The sequence below is a fragment of the Hordeum vulgare genome, chromosome 6H (genome assembly GCF_904849725.1).
Source record: "Hordeum vulgare subsp. vulgare chromosome 6H, MorexV3_pseudomolecules_assembly, whole genome shotgun sequence".
Taxonomy (NCBI): domain Eukaryota; kingdom Viridiplantae; phylum Streptophyta; class Magnoliopsida; order Poales; family Poaceae; genus Hordeum; species Hordeum vulgare.
The window spans coordinates 526,896,762-526,913,140 of NC_058523.1; positions in this window are offsets into that span (position 1 = coordinate 526,896,762).

Below are 16,379 nucleotides of genomic sequence, written 5' to 3' on the forward strand. Positions count from 1 at the left end.
GAAGTACGTTAGACTTAGATGTGATTTTCACTTGCATGCCTAGCTAAGGGCGTTAAACAATAGCGCTTGTTGGGAGGCAACCCAATGAATTTATATTTTCTTTCTGTTTCATTGCGTCCACACCATCATAATTCTGTTGTGATTGTGCTTTTTGTGTTTCTTTTTGTGTTTGAGCCAAGCAAAACCTTTATGACTAGTCTTGGTAATGGTTGTTTGATCCTGCTGGAAAAAGACAGAAACTTTTCGCTCACGAGATCATTTTTCATTTTTATTCAGAAAGAGATTTTGAGTTGATTCTTTTTGCTGCTAGTTGATATGCCTTTTGCCCAGGCAGTCGTAATGTTTCAGAGTTTTTGAGGTACCAGAAGTATACTAAGTATACAGATTGCTACACACTGGTATATTTTTGACAGATTCTGTTTTTGTTGAGTTGGTTGCTTGTTTTGATGAAACTATGGTTAATATCGGGGGGGTGGTACTAGCCATGGAAAAGTGATAATAAAATAGCCCAACACCAATATAGATGGAATTCAAGTTTGCTACAGTACCAAAAGAGGTGGTAGTTTGTTTTCTTGTGCTAATGTTGTCACGAGTTTCTGTTTAAGTTTTGTGTTGTGAAGTTTTCAAGTTTTGGGTGATGTTCTTATGGACGATGAGATAAGGAGTGGAAAGAGCTCAAGCTTGGGGATGCCCAAGGCATCCCAAGCCAAATTCAAGGACACCATAAAGCCTAAGCTTGGGGATGCCCCGGGAAGGCATCCCCTCTTTCGTCTTCAATCCATCGGTAACATTACTTGGAGCTATATTTTTATTCACCACATGATATGTGTTTTGCTTGGAGCGTCTTGTATCGTAGGAGACTTTTCTTTTTGTTGTGTCACAATAATCCTTGCTGCACACCTTTTTGAGGGAGAGAGAGAGAGAGACATGCACTCATCGTGATTTTGCTAGAATGCTCATAGTGCTTCACTTATATCTTTTGAGCTAGATACTTTTGCTCTATGTGCTTCACTTATATCTTTTAGAGCACGGCGGTGCGTGACTTGGTAGTTGTCTTATGCTATGAAAGTAGTCCCAAAGGTGATAGGTACCCAAAGATAATGCAAAAACCTCCATCTTCATGTGCATTGAGTAGAAAGAGAAGTCTTGATTCCTCTCAATTAGTTTTGAGATGTGGATTTGGTAATATTAAGAGCTATGTTAGTAGGGTGTTGTGAATCTAGAAATACTTGTGTTGAAGTGAGTGATTCCCGTAGCATGCACGTATGGTGAATCGCTATGTTAGGAAGTCGGAGGATAATTGATCTATTGATTGTCATCCTTTGTGTTGAGGTCGGGATCGCATGATGGTTAACACCTACCAACCCTTCCCCTAGGAATATCCGTTTAGCACTTTGTTTCGATTACTAATAAAAACGTTCGCAACAGGTATGTGAGTTCTTCATGACTAATGTGAGTCCATGGTATAGATGCACTTTCACCTTCCACCATTGCTAGCCTCTTTAGTGCCGCGCAATTCTCGCCGGTGCACAAACCCACCATATGCCTTCCTCAAAACATCCACCATACCTACCTACTATGGCATTTTCATAGCCATTCTGAGATATATTGCCATGCAACTCCCACCGTTCCGTCTCATGACTTGTGTCATCACTCTCATATTGCCATTGCATGATAGTAAGATAGCTAGCGAGATGTTTCCAACATCATATGCCATGCTAGATCGTTGCACATCCCGGTACACTGCCGGTGGCATTTCCTATAGAGTCATCATCATTTTGAGCTTTGAAGTTGTGAGTAAATAAAAGTGTGATGATCATAATTATTAGAGCATTGTCCCATGTGAGGAAATAAAAAATAGAGGCCAAAGAGCCCAAAATAAAAAAAAGGGAAAAAAGAGGCCTAAGAGCCCAAATGAAAAAAAAGAGAAAAAGAGAGAAGGGACAATGCTACTATCTTTTTCCACACTTGTGCTTCATAATAGCACCATGTTCTTCATCATTGAGAGCTTCTTTCTTTGTCACTACCATATGCTGGTGGGAATCTTCATTATATAACTAGGCTTGTATATACCAATGATGGGCTTCCTCAAAATTGCCCTAGGTCTTCGTGAGCAAGCAAGTTGGATGCACACCCACTAGTTCTCCTTTTGAGCTTTCACATACTTATAGCTCTAGTGCATCCCTTGTATGGCAATCCCTACTCATTCACATTGATATCTATTAATGGGCATCTCCATAGCCCTAAGATACGCCGAGTCAATGTGACCATCTCCTCCTTTTTGTCTCACAACCACCACCACACTCTATTCCACCTATAGTGCTATATCCATGGCTCACGCTCATGTATTACGTGATAGTTCTAAAAAGTTTGAGAAAGTAAGAGTGCGAAAACAATTACCTGGCCAATACAGGGGTTGTGCATGATTTACATTAGTTGTGTGAGGATGATGGAGCATAGCCAGACTATATGATTTTGTAGGGATAACTTTCCTTGGCCTTGTTATTTTGAAAGTTCATGATTACCTTGCTAGTTTGCTTGAAGTATTGTTGTTTTCATGTGAGTAACAAACTATTGTTTCGAATCTTACGGATCTGAACATTCATGTCACGTGAAAGAAGTTGCAAAGGACAACTATGCTAGGTAGCATTCCACATCAAAAATTCATTCTTTATCACTTCCCTACTCGAGGACTAGAAGGAGTTAAGCTTGGGGATGCTTGATACGTCTCCAACGTATCTATAATTTTTTATGGTTTCATGCTATTATCTTGTCAAACTTTGGATGTTTTGCATGCCTTTTATATCTTTTTTGGGACTAACTTATTAACTCAGTGCCAAGTGCCAGTTCCTACTTTTTCCATGTTTGTGACCCCTTTCAGAGGAGATTTTGAAACGGAGTCCAAACGGAATAATATCCCCGAAAAGATTTTTTCCGTAATGGAAGAAGATCAGGAGACTTGAGAGCTAAGGCAGGGGGCCTCAGGGGCCCCACAAGCCCCCACCACGCGGCCAGGGGGGAGGCCGCGGCCCACAGGATTGTGGGCCCCCTGGACGTCCTTTGCCCTAGGTTTTGCGCCTATATGTCCCCAAAAATTCCACAAAAAATCAGGACATCATCGAAAGTACTTTTCTGTCGCCGCAAGCTTCTGTCTCCGCAAGATCCCATCTGGGGCACGTTCTCGTGCCCTGCCGGAGGGGGATTCGGATACGGAGGGCTTCTTCGTCAACACCATGACCTCTCCGATGATGCGTGAGTAGTTCACCATAGACCTACGGGTCCATAGCTAGTAACTAGATGGCTACTTCTCTCTCTTGGATCTTCAATACAAAGTTCTCCATGATCTTCATGGAGATCTATCCGATGTAATCTTCTTTTGCGGTGTGTTTGTCGAGATCCGATGAATTGTGGATTTATGATCAGGTTATCTATGAATCTTATTTGAGTTTCTTCTGATCTCTCTTATGCATGATTTCATATCCTTGTAATTCTCTTCGAGTTGTGGGTTTTGTCTGGCCAACTAGATCTATGATTCTTGCAATGGGAGAAGTGCTTGATTTTGGGTTCATACCGTGCGGTGACCTCACCCAGTGACAGAAGGGGTAGCGAGGCACGCATCATGTTGTTGCTATCAAGGGTAAAAAGATAGGGTTTTCATCATTGGTTTGATATTATCCCTCTACATCATGTCATCTTGCTTAAGGCGTTACTCTGTTCGTCATGAACTCAATACACTAGATGCATGCTGGATAGCGGTCGATGTGTGGAGTAGTAGTAGTAGATGCAGAAAGTATCGATCTACTTGTCTCGGACGTGATGCCTATATGTATGATCATTGCCTTAGATATCGCCATGACTTTGCGCGGTTCTATAAATTGCTCGACAGTAATTTGTTCACCCACCGTGATATTTTCTATTTTGAGAGAAGCCTCTAGTGAACACTATGGCCCCCGGGTCTACTCCACACCATATTTTCAGCCTTACACTTTTTACTTCGTTGCATTTTTCGCCTTCAGATCTCACTTTGCAAACAATGTTGGAGGGATTGACAACCCCTTTGAAGCGTTGGGTGCAAGCTCGTTTGTGTTTGCGGAGGTACTCTGGACTTGACGAGACCCTCCTTCTGGATCGATACCTTCGTTCTCAAACTGAGGGAAATACTTACTGCTCCTGTGCTGCATCACCCTTTCCTCTTCAAGGGAAAAACCGACGCACACAAGAGAAGTAGCAAGAAGAATTCCTGGCGTTGCGAGGGAAGGACTTTTGTTGTCGTAGCAACCATCTATGATTGTGAACACTCACTAAACTATTGCATGCTTAGAAGTAGATGTTGGACAAGGAAGACAACATAATGAATTATGTTTGCTTGGTTCCGAACAATGATTATATGACTAGAGATCCCTTAGCATGTGACGATTGCTTCGACCTCATATCAGCCAAAACTTCCGCACTAAGTAGAGATACTACTTGTGCATCCACAAACCTTCAACCCCAGTTTTTCCATGAGAGTCCACCATACCTACCTATGGATTGAAGAAGATCCCTCAAGTAAGTTGTCATCGGTGCAAGCAATAAAAATTGCTCCCTAAATATGTATGACCTATTAGTGCGTGGAAAATAAGCTTTGAACGAACCTGTGATGAGGAAGACATAAAAGCGAGAGACTGCATAATAAAGTTCTTTATCACATGAGGAAATATAAGGTGACGTTCCTTCACACTAAGAGGTCACACATCCAAACCTCAAAAGCACATGACAACCTCTGCTTCCCTCTGTGAATGGCCTATCTTGTACCTTTACTTTTTGCCCTTGAAAGATTCGTGGTGATCTACACCAATTCCTTATTTCGCCTTTTTTTCTTGGCTAACATCATATGCTAGGGAAAGATCTATATTCATATGTCAAATTGGAAGTAAGTATTCATGAATTATTATCGTTGGCATTACCCTTGAGGTAAATAGTTGGGAGGCGAAACTATAAGCCCATATCTTTCTGTGTGTCCGACTGAAACTTTGATCTCATGAGTACCACGTGAGTTGTAGCAATTGTAGAAGACGAAAGGATGATTGAGTATGTGAATTTGCTTTACAAGCTCTTATTTGACTCTTTCCGATTTTATGATAAATGGCAATTGCTTCAATGACTATAGGCTATTGGTTGTTAATTCTCAGTAAGGTTCTTGATCCTTACTTTACTTTGTGAAGGAATTGTCACTTTAGCATGAGAGATTATATGATGATATTGTTGTTCTGATTATGATCATGATGCCTGCATGTCCGTATCTTGTTTAGTCGACACCTCTCTCTCTAAACATGTGGGCATATTTATTGATCTCAGTTTTCGCTTGAGGACAAGCGAGGTCTAAGCTTGGCGGAGTTGATACGTCCATTTTGCATCATGCTTTCTTGTTGATATTTATCTCTTTATGGGATGTTATTACACTTCACGGTACAATACTTATGCCTTTTCTCTCTTATTTTGCAAGTTTTACATGAAGAGGGAGAATGCCGGCAGCTGGAATTCTGGCTTGAAAAAGGAGCAAGTTTGAGATACCTACTGTGCGCAACTCCAAAAGTCGTGAAAATCAACGAGGATTTATTTTGGAATTTATAAAAAATACTAGGCCGAAGAAGTACCAGAGTGGAGCCAGCAGGAGGCCACAAGCCTTCTAGGTGTGGCCTAACCCCCTAGCCGCGCCTAGGGGGCTTTTGGGTCCCTAGTTGCCCTCTGGCTCCCCTCTTTTGCTATAAGGAGGGTTTCGTTCCAGAAAAAATCAAGAGGAGGCTTTCGAGAGGAATCGCCGCCGCCACGAGGCGGAACTTGAGCAGAACCAATCTAGAGCTCCGGCAAGGTCGTCCTACCGGGGAAACTTCCCTCCCGGAGGGGGAAATCGTCGTCATCGTCATCACCAACACTCCTCTCATCGGAGGGGACTCGTCACCATCAACATCTTCATCAGCACCATCTCATCTCCAAACCCTAGTTCATCTCTTGTAACCAATCTCCGTCTCGTGACTCCAATTGGTACTTGTAAGGTTGCTAGTAGTGTTAATTACTCTTGTAGTTGATGCTAGTTGGACTACTCGGCGGAAGATTATATGTTCAGATCCTTGATGCTATTCAATACCTCTCTGGTCATGAATATTATTATGCTTTGTGAGTAGTTATTTTTGTTCCTGAGGACATGGGATAAGTCATGCTATTAGTAGTCATGTAAATTTGGTATTCGTTCGATATTTTGATGCGATGTATGTTGTTTTTCCTCTAGTGGTGTTATGTGAACGTGGACTACATAACACTTCACCATTATTTGGGCCTAGAGGAAGGCATTGGGAAGTAATAAGTAGATGATGGGTTGCTAGAGTGACAGAAGCTTAAACCCTAGTTTATGCATTGCTTCGTAAGGGGCTGATTTGGATCCACTAGTTTAATGATATGGTTAGACTTTGTCTTAATTCTTCTTTCGTAGTTGCGGATGCTTGCGAGAGGGGTTAATCATAAGTGGTATGTTTGTCCAAGTAAGGGCAGCACCCAAGCACCGGTCCACCCACATATCAAACTATCAAAGTAGCGAACGCGAATCATATGAACAAGATGAAAACTAGCTTGACAGAAATTCCCATGTGTCCTCGGGAGCGGTTTACCTCCTATAAGAGTTTGTCCAGGCTTGTCCCTTGCTACAAAATGGATTGGGCCACTTTGCTGCACCGTTGTTACTTTTGTTACTTGCTACTTTCTACGAATCATCTTATCACACAACTATTTGTTACCGATAATTTAAGTGCTTGCACAGATTACCTTGCTGAAAACCACTTGTCAGATCCTTCTGCTCCTCGTTGGGTTCGACACTCTTACTTATCGAAAGGACTAGATAGATCCCCTATACTTGTGGGTCATCATGGCGCTATCATTGTTAACTCTACAACTTTTGGTCTCAATGTTATGTATATGTGTGTCATCACAATCAAGATTCAACATGAACAAGCCCCTCACATTGGGTGCATGACCATAAAAGATATTACTCATCAAAATAGAGCAGCCATTATTCTCTGACTTAAATGAGTAACCGTCTCGCAATAAACAAGATCTAGATATAATGTTCATGCTTACCGCATGCACTAAATAACAATTATTTAAGTTCATAACTAATCCTGATGGTAACGGAAGTGACATTGTGCCGACGGCGATTGCAATAACCTTGGAACCATTTCCCATGCGCATCGTCACTTCATCCTTCACCAGCCTTCGTTTATTCCGCAGTACCTATTTCGAGTTGCAAATATGAGCAACAGAACCGGTATCAAATACCCAGGCACTACTACGAGAGCTCGTTAAGTACACATCAATAACATGTATATCACATATACGTGGTTTGGCGTTGCCCGCCTTCTTATCACCCAAATACTTGGGGCAGTTGCGCTTCCAGTGACCCATCCCCTTGTAATAATAGCACTCTGTTTCCGACTTAGGTCCAGCCTTGGGTTTCTTCATCGGATTAGCAATAGTCTTGCCTCTCTTCTTGGAGTTATCCTTCTTGCCCTTGTCGTTTTTCTTGAAACCAGTGGTATTATTGACCACCAACGCTTGATGCTCTTTCCGGAGTTCTCACTCTACGAATTTCAGCATCGCGAATAACTCGCCGGGTGACTTGTTCATCCCTTGCATGTTATAGTTCAACACAAAGTTCTTGTAGCTAGGTGGCAGTGATTGAAGAATTATGTCAGTGATAGCCTCTTGCGGGAGTTCAATCCCCAGCTCGGCTAGACTGTTTGAATACCCAGACATTTTGAGCAAATGTTCACTGACATACGAATTCTCCTCCATCTTGCAAGCATAGAATTTATCGGAGGTCTCATACCTCTCGATCCGAGCGTTCTTCTGAAAGATAAACTTCAACTCCTGGAACATCTCATATGCTCCATGACGTTCAAAGCGTCGTTGAAGTCCCGGTTCCAAGCCATACAAGACTGCACATTGAACTACTGAGTAGTCCTCCTTACGCGATTGCCAAGCGTTCAAAACATCTTGGTCAGACGTAGCGGGTGGTTCATCTCCTAGCGCAGCATCAAGGACATAATTCTTTTTCTCGACTTGTAGGATGAGCCTAAGAATACGAGCCCAGTGTACAAAGTTGCTACCATCATCTTTCAGCTTAGCTTTCTCTAGGAACGTTTTGAAATTCAGGGTTGCTACTGCGTGAGCCATTGATATACAACATAAAATATTGCAAAGTGGACTTAGACTATGTTCAAGATAATTAGAGTTTAACTAATCAAATTACTAATAAACTCCCACTCAAATAGACATCCCTCTAGTTACTTGCGTGTGGCATGATCCAAATTCACTAACTCAAATCCGATCATCACGTGAGTTGAGCGTAGTTTTAGTGGTAAACATATCTATGCTAACCATATCAACTATATGATTCATGCTTGACCTTTCGGTCTCTCGTGTTCCGAGGCCATGTCTGCACATGCTAGGCTCGTCAAGTTTAACCCGAGTGTTCCGCATGTGCAACTATTTTGCACCCGTTGTATATGAACGTTTGAGTCTATCACACCCGATCATCACGTGGTGTCTCGAAACAATGAACTGTAACGGTGCACAGTCGGGTAGAACACAATTTTATCTTGAAATTTTAGTGAGGGGTCAGCTTATAATACTACCGTCGTTCTAAGCAAGATAAGGTGCATAAAAGGATTAACATCACATGCAATTCATAAGTGACATGATATGGCCATGATCTTGTGCTTCTTGATCTCCATCACCAAAGCACCGGCATGATCTTCATCGTCACCGGCACCACACCATGATATCCATCGTCATGATCTCCATCATCATGCCGCCATCGAGATTGTCATGCTATCTATGCTATTACTACTAAACCTACAACCTAGCAATATAGTAAACGCATCTGCAAACACAAACGTTAGTTTAAAGACAACCCTATGGCTCATGTCGGTTGCCGTAGCATCGACGTGTAAGTCGATATTAACTATTACAACATGATCATCTCATACATCCAATATATCAAATCATGTCTTTGGCCATATCACATCACAATCATACCCTGCAAAAACAAGTTAGACGTCCTCTAATTTGTAGTTGCATGGTTTACGTGGCTGCTATAGGTATCTAGTATGATCGCATCTTACTTACGCAAAGACCACAACGGAGATGTGCAAATTGCTATTTAACCTCTCTCCAAGGACCGCCTCGGTCAAATCCAATTCAACTAAAGTTGAAGAAACAGGCACCCGTCAGTCATCTTTATGCAACAAGTTGCATGTTAGTCGATGAAGCCGGTCTCTCGTAAGCATAAGAGTAATGTTAGTCCGGGCCGCTTCAATCCAACAATACCACCGAATCGAGAAAAGACTAAGGAGGGCAGCAAATCGAACATCAATGCCCACAAAAACTTTTGTGTTCTACTCGAGATAACATCTACACATGAACCTAGCTCTCATACCACTGTTGGGGAACGTTGCATGGGAAACAAAAAATTACCTACGCACACGAAGACGTATCATGGTGATGTTCATCTACGAGAGTGAGATCAGATCCACATACCCTTGTAGATCGCTCAGCGAGAAGAATTAAGAAACGCAGTTGATGTAGTGGTACAGCTTTGTGATTCAAATCACCGTCGTCCCACGATCCGTCCTGATCTAGTGCTGAACAGACGGCACCTCCGCGTTCAGCACACGTACAGACGGCACCACACGATGACATCCCAACAAGAGAGACGGGTAAGTAGATGAGTTCTCCGGTACCGTGACGGCGCGCCGGTGATGGTGATGATCTATTCCTGCAGGGCTCCGCCTGAGCTCTGCAGAAATCCGATCTAGAGGAAGAACTATGAGGTATAGGTTTGAGTTGCACGTGGCAAATTTCTGTCTCAAAACCCCTAAAACCTCTAGTATATATAGGAGGAGGGGAGGGGCTATCCTTGGGGCTCAAGAGAGACCCAAGGGCGCCGCCCGAAGGAGGAGATGGACTCCCACTCCAATTCGGTTTCGAGGAGGAGGAGTCCACTCCTTCCTTCCCACCTCCCTCTCTTTTTTTTCTTTTCTTTGGTTTTTCTCCTTGCGGCACCATAGCCCACTTGGGCTGGCCTCAGCAGCCCACTAAGGGCTGGTGCGCCACGCTAGGACTATTGGGCTCACTCCCGGGTGGGTGGGCCCCTCCCCGTGAATACCCGGAACCCATTCATCACTCCCGGTAGACCGCCGGTAATGCCCGAAATCTTTCCGGTGACCTAATGAAACCATCCTATATATCAATCTTTGTTTCCGGGCCATTCCGGAAACCCTCGTGATGTCCGTGATCTCATCCGGGACTCCAAACAACCTTCAGTCACCAACACCTATAACTCAACTATACCGAAACGTCACCGAACCTTAAGTGTGCAGACCCTGCGGGTTCGAGAACTATGTAGACATGACCTGAGACACTCCCCAACTAATATCCAATAGCGGTACCTTGATGTCCATATTGGATCCTACATACTATACGAAGATATTATCAGTCGAACCTTTGTGCCAAGGATTCATATAATCCCGTATAACATTCCCTTTGTCCTTCGGTATGTTACTTGCCCGAGATTTGATCGTCCGTATCTCTATACCTGTTTCAATCTCATTACCGGCAGGTCTCTTTACTCGTTCCGTAATACAAGATCCCGTGACTTACACTTTAGTCACATTGCTTGCAAGGCTTGTATGTTATGTTGTATTACCGAGTGGGCCCCGAGATACCTCTCCGTCACACAGAGTGACAAATCCCAGTCTTGATCCATGCTAACTCAACGGACACCTTCAGAGCTACCTATAGAGCACCTTTATAGTCACCCAGTAACATTGTGACGTTTGATATACACAAGGCATTCCTTCGGTGTGAGTGAGTTACATGATCTCATGGTCATAGGAATGAATACTTGAGACGCTGAAAACAATAGCAACAAAATGACACGATCACATACTACGTTCATAGTTTGGATCTTGTCCATCACATCATTCTCCTAATGATGTGATCCAGTTATCAAGTGACAACACTTTGCATATGGTCAGAAAACCTTAACCATCCTTGATCAACTGGCTAGTCAACTAGAGGCTTACTAGGGACATTGTTTTGTCTATATATCCACGCATGTATCTATGCTTTCATTCAATACAATTATAGCATGGATAATAAACGATTATCTTGAAACAGGAAATATAATAATAACTATTTTATTATTGCCTCTAGGGCATATTTCCAACAAAAGTTCTATGCCAAAATACATGAAGCACCAAATAACACACATAAGATTAATGGCATGGTTGAAGTTGGCTGGTCCAAAATGCTGTAAATAGCCCAATGTTTTGTGATAAAGTCATCATATCCATGTGCTAGGTTGCTATTTACCTGAAACCCATACAAATTTCTCAAGAAAGTGAGCCTTTAACCCAAAAATTGTTCAAACTTCATAGGAAAATTGGTACAAACAGATTACGCATTGCTTTATTATCCTGAATAAATTACACATATGATTTAGAAATTCTTTAAATGGAAGTTGTCCCTGTGTAATCTACTTCATATAAGATTATACAGTCAAGAAGTAAAGCGATAACATGAATTAGATAGGATAAAAACATGTTATTAAATAGATGGTTTCTCGCATGCAGCCAACATTCCACTAATTCCAATCATAGTAATTTCATTACATCACATAAAAAGAATGGATTGTAGTAAACTTCATGTATGGAGTGAGTCATATTACCTGCATCTCGTGGCGCATTTGTTACCTTCTACGCATCTTTGATCTCTTTTTTAGAAAAGGAGGATGACCCCGGCCTCTGCATCTGGGAGATGCATACGGCCACTTTATTAATTATTCTCGAGGACCTTACAAAGTATTACAACATTATGCGTGAATCCACCATCTTGGCAAAAAGTGCCGCTACTCCTATCCATATGACGTAGGGGTGCTAGATGGGCCCCTACCCATACCACTCACCTAAGTCTAACATCAAAAGCCGGAAGCCCCAACCGAGCCACGTACCGGGTCTGGGGCACAAACCGGTCGGACACATTCATGTGCTGTCGTCGCCATCTTCCATCGTTCCGTCTTTAAAGCAGATATTGAGGCTTCTACCTTGTCTAGCCACTCTGCCATTGACGTCACCATGACGCCAAACAGCTACCTCCTCCTGCGCGAGTCCATCTCCACGCATCGGATGCCGAGTCCCCATAGTGCCACGTCGCCGATATCTGCCGCCATCAATGTGTGAGATGAAGCACCGCTCCACCATCCCTCCAGTCAGCACTTGCTGCAAAATGATGCCCCCAGGAAGGAAGGCGATAGAACACCATCATCGTTCGATCCAGGAAGACCCAAATCTAGAGTTTCCTTCGGAGCATCCCGAGCCTGATAACACAAACTGCAACTCGCAGTTGCTCCACCAAACGAGCGGCGTCGACGCCACCGTAGCCTCCAAGATGAAGCTGGCCAAAATACACCGACATCGAACCGCCGCCACCTCCATCACCGCTTGAGAAGCCCTCGAGCAATGCCTTCAGGAAGGAGCACGCCACTGCAGTGTCGTCGTCGCTTGGAACAAGGGGATCTGAGGTTTTCACCTGAGCTCCTGGGAGGGGTGGAAGGAAGGCGATACTCTCCGAAGCCTCCAGCAAGGGGAGAAACACCCAAAGGCGCTGCCTTCGGAGTGGCCGCCGCACCAGCCAAGGGATTCCCCCGGAACCCTTCCATCCACCGGATCTGCAAGGCCTTCACCCAAGAATAGCGAGAAGCCATCAGGGGCCGGATCCACTGCAGATCGGAGTAGATCGTGGTCGAGGACGAGCATCACCATGGCCACCAGCATCCAGCGAGACCCGTCGCCGCAGCCGACGCCCACCACCTTCCCGCCACCCACACGGTCGAGCATGGGAGGCCGAGACCGTGCCTGCAGAACCAGATCCGCAATGGATCCATAACCGCGCTGCCGCCCCGAAGCCAACTCCTCGCGCAGCCGTCATGGCCTGGCCGCCCGCTCGCTCCGCCGTCTGGCCACCGCGCCGCCCGACACGCCCTCGCCGCATCAGCATCAAGACTCCACCGCGTCGCCTCATCTCGCGCTACAGCCGCACACCGAGAGGGGGAGAAGGGCCCGCCGTCGCCGCCGCGCATCGGGCTTTGCCCGGCGACGGCGAGGGGAGGGGATAGTATAGGAGACCGACGCGGGGTGGAGGCTAGGGTTCCCCCGCCGCCGCCCATGAGAGCGACGCGAGGGACGCGGGGTGGAGGCTAGGGTTCCCCCGCCGCCGCCCGCGAGAGCGCATCTTTGATCTACAGCAGTAATAGTTACTTAGCATCTCCCATAGCCAATAGGGGACCAATTAGCAGAAAATAAAACAAAGCAAGTGCTCTAGATTCTTACCATGGCAGATGGACATGCAATTGATATCCCCTTAGCATCTGCCATGGTAAGCACGTCTCCATATGGACAAGGCAAGACAGTTTCCCTTTTGAACACTAAATCGACGACAATTTCAACAAATTGAGAACCTAGAGGCTCACCCCCACCACAACCTTTGAATTAGTTGTTTCAATTGTTAATTTCATTTTAAAGAAGCATCATATTGACAAAATATTTTTAGATGAATTATCATTCAGACTTAAGTCAAATGAAAGGATTACCCCTTGTTGCTTGTCATGTTTGTCTGCATTAACAACTTTTCTTCCAATAACATTTGACTCAGCCACGTCCTCCAGAATATAATTACCTGGTTTAGTATTAGTAGTTTCTCTTGACCTTATGCCCCACATCAAAATCAAGCATTGTAGATGTTATTACATGTTCCACTATTGCAGAGGTACAATATAATAGATCTATAATGCTACCTGTTGTCCTGTTGTACGTATGCTATTGGTTTGATCTCGTTGCCCCTGTGGAGACAAAAGAAGTTCCCTCATATCAGCCATTTGCTTCTTCATGTCATCCATTTCTGCCATTTTCTTCTTCATGTCATCATTTGTTCTTGCAGATGTTCGACTTTTTGGTCACATACACGACACACTTCCTTTGCCATTTGAAGCTTCATAGATTTATACTCCTTGGTTCCATGCAACTCTACTTCATATGGAGTTGGCCCCAATCGTATAGCACGAACATATCCATTTTTTCTTTTCCACAAACAAATGCAAACAAATCACCATCCTTAATACCATTCTCCACTAATTCAGGGTGCTCTCCTGCTACATATTGAAGTTCTTTGTGTAAATTTCAGGAATGTGTTATGTGCTCCTAGTATTTACTACATAAATAAGAATATGAAAGGCATCAAAAAATCAAGTGCATTTGAACTTACAATTCTTAATCCGGGCCCTTTTTGATGAATTCCACTAATTCGATGTGTATGTGTTTCAATAAATAGTTCATGTCTATGAGGACGACGCTTGAGCACCTCGGTCTATGTTGAGTAATCAAAGGATTAAAACAATGAGCAAAATGTACAAACATCTAAGTTCAAATAAGGACTGCATATAGTTGCATACCATTTTAGTGTCAACCCGACCAACACTCTTACTTCCACATGTGTGATTTTGAGTATTATTTGCTTGATTTTTCCTCTTATTGAGCGAGCCTGTCACAATATCATGTCAAACAAGTAGAATCACATGTCAATACCAACCTAACAAAGAGCATACCTTAGCTATTGGAGTTAACCAAAATGCAAAAAGCAACTTCCATTGGTCAAGATGAACTCTAGCATCACATGATGCTATAAGTTCATCATACTCATATGATTCATCATAATATTCCCTCTTTAGGTCTGATTTGTAGTCTTTCCATTTAATTTGTGATGTTTTCATATACCGTTGGAAAACTCGTTGGTCTAATTCCCAAAACAACTGAAAAATAGGCATTCAAATAAAGCAATTTAAAAACAATACTAAGGTAGCATCCAAGACATAAGAACAGTCCATAAACACATTACCTTTGCCTCCTTCCATACAACAATTTTTTTAGGCAAATCAACCTTCCTCCAATCATCAAATTCAACCATAAAACCCTTGGTTCTTATTTGTGTTCCAACAAAGTTAGCAAACCGTGTAGCAGATCTACCACAAGGCTGACCATACTCATTGATTTCCAACTTGAGTTTAGGCTTGTTTTGCCTTCCCCATATGCTTTTCTGGCACTAACTTTCCTGACTGCCCTTTCCTGGCCTAATACACAATAAACATAGAAAATATGTTTAGTACTATAAGTGCATTATCATTCAATTGCAAGATACACACATGAAAGTCAAGGAGCATACCTTCAGGTTCATTCAATATAGCCACATGTTCAATTAATCTTGATGTAGACCGCAGTTGCCAGTCTGGAGCTTCGGTTCCTGAAACAAAAATTTTGCTTTTGTGTCTACAATTAACCACATAAATCAGTATTAAGTATTGAAAATGGGATACCATAGCAAATGCAATTTTCAGCTTTACATATTCACGTGTAGCAACAATACCTTTTTCTTCTTTCCGGGAGCAGGTTGGCATTGTGACTCAAATGCATTTGATAGACCTTCATGATTCAAAGTTCTCGTCATGTTCTCATTTTGTTCTCTAAGTACTTCAACTACATTTCTCTTCTTTTCAAGTTCATATTCAGGAACTATTTTCGCGCTTCTTGTTGGGGTTACCATTTTTGCTCCTGCTCCTGTAAGTGTTTACAAATGAGTTAGGTGTCTATACAACAATCTAGTAGTTGAACTAAAATAACAACAAAATTTTACACAACTACCAAATAAAATGCAGAAAATTGTTATCACGATTACTTCCTCTTTGCTGCAACAACAATTATTTCATCTATATCATTCCTTACATGAGAAAAACTAGTATAATCAATGTTGGGATCAAGATCTATGTGTAGATCAATTAACAACCCCTTATTAGCATTTTCAAGATCTACATTTTCATCATCATCATCCATATTGTATGCCTACATGTAAATTTTTTAGATACTAGAACAATTCATGACATAATTATACCGCTTATGACGTCACAACAAAATAAATTTGATGTACCTAGGCTTAGACAACAATGTGTTTGTCCATGATGCACCCTTTATATCAAATTTGCCAACTATCTGAATTTGGCCAGTGTTGTAGCGCTAGATTTTCATTGGTGAAGCGACAATCATTAATTAGGGAATGGAAATACAAAAAATAACTATTCAAGCAAAAAATGGGTATCTATTGTAACAAGCAATTGCATGTGATTCAAGTACAGAGAAGGTAATCTCAAGAGGAGTTGATTCTTACTCACGGCCCTAAGATGGAGCTACGACAATGGAGTTTGGATATGAAGCCAGTGCAATCGTAGGTCCGACAGCAGGGTG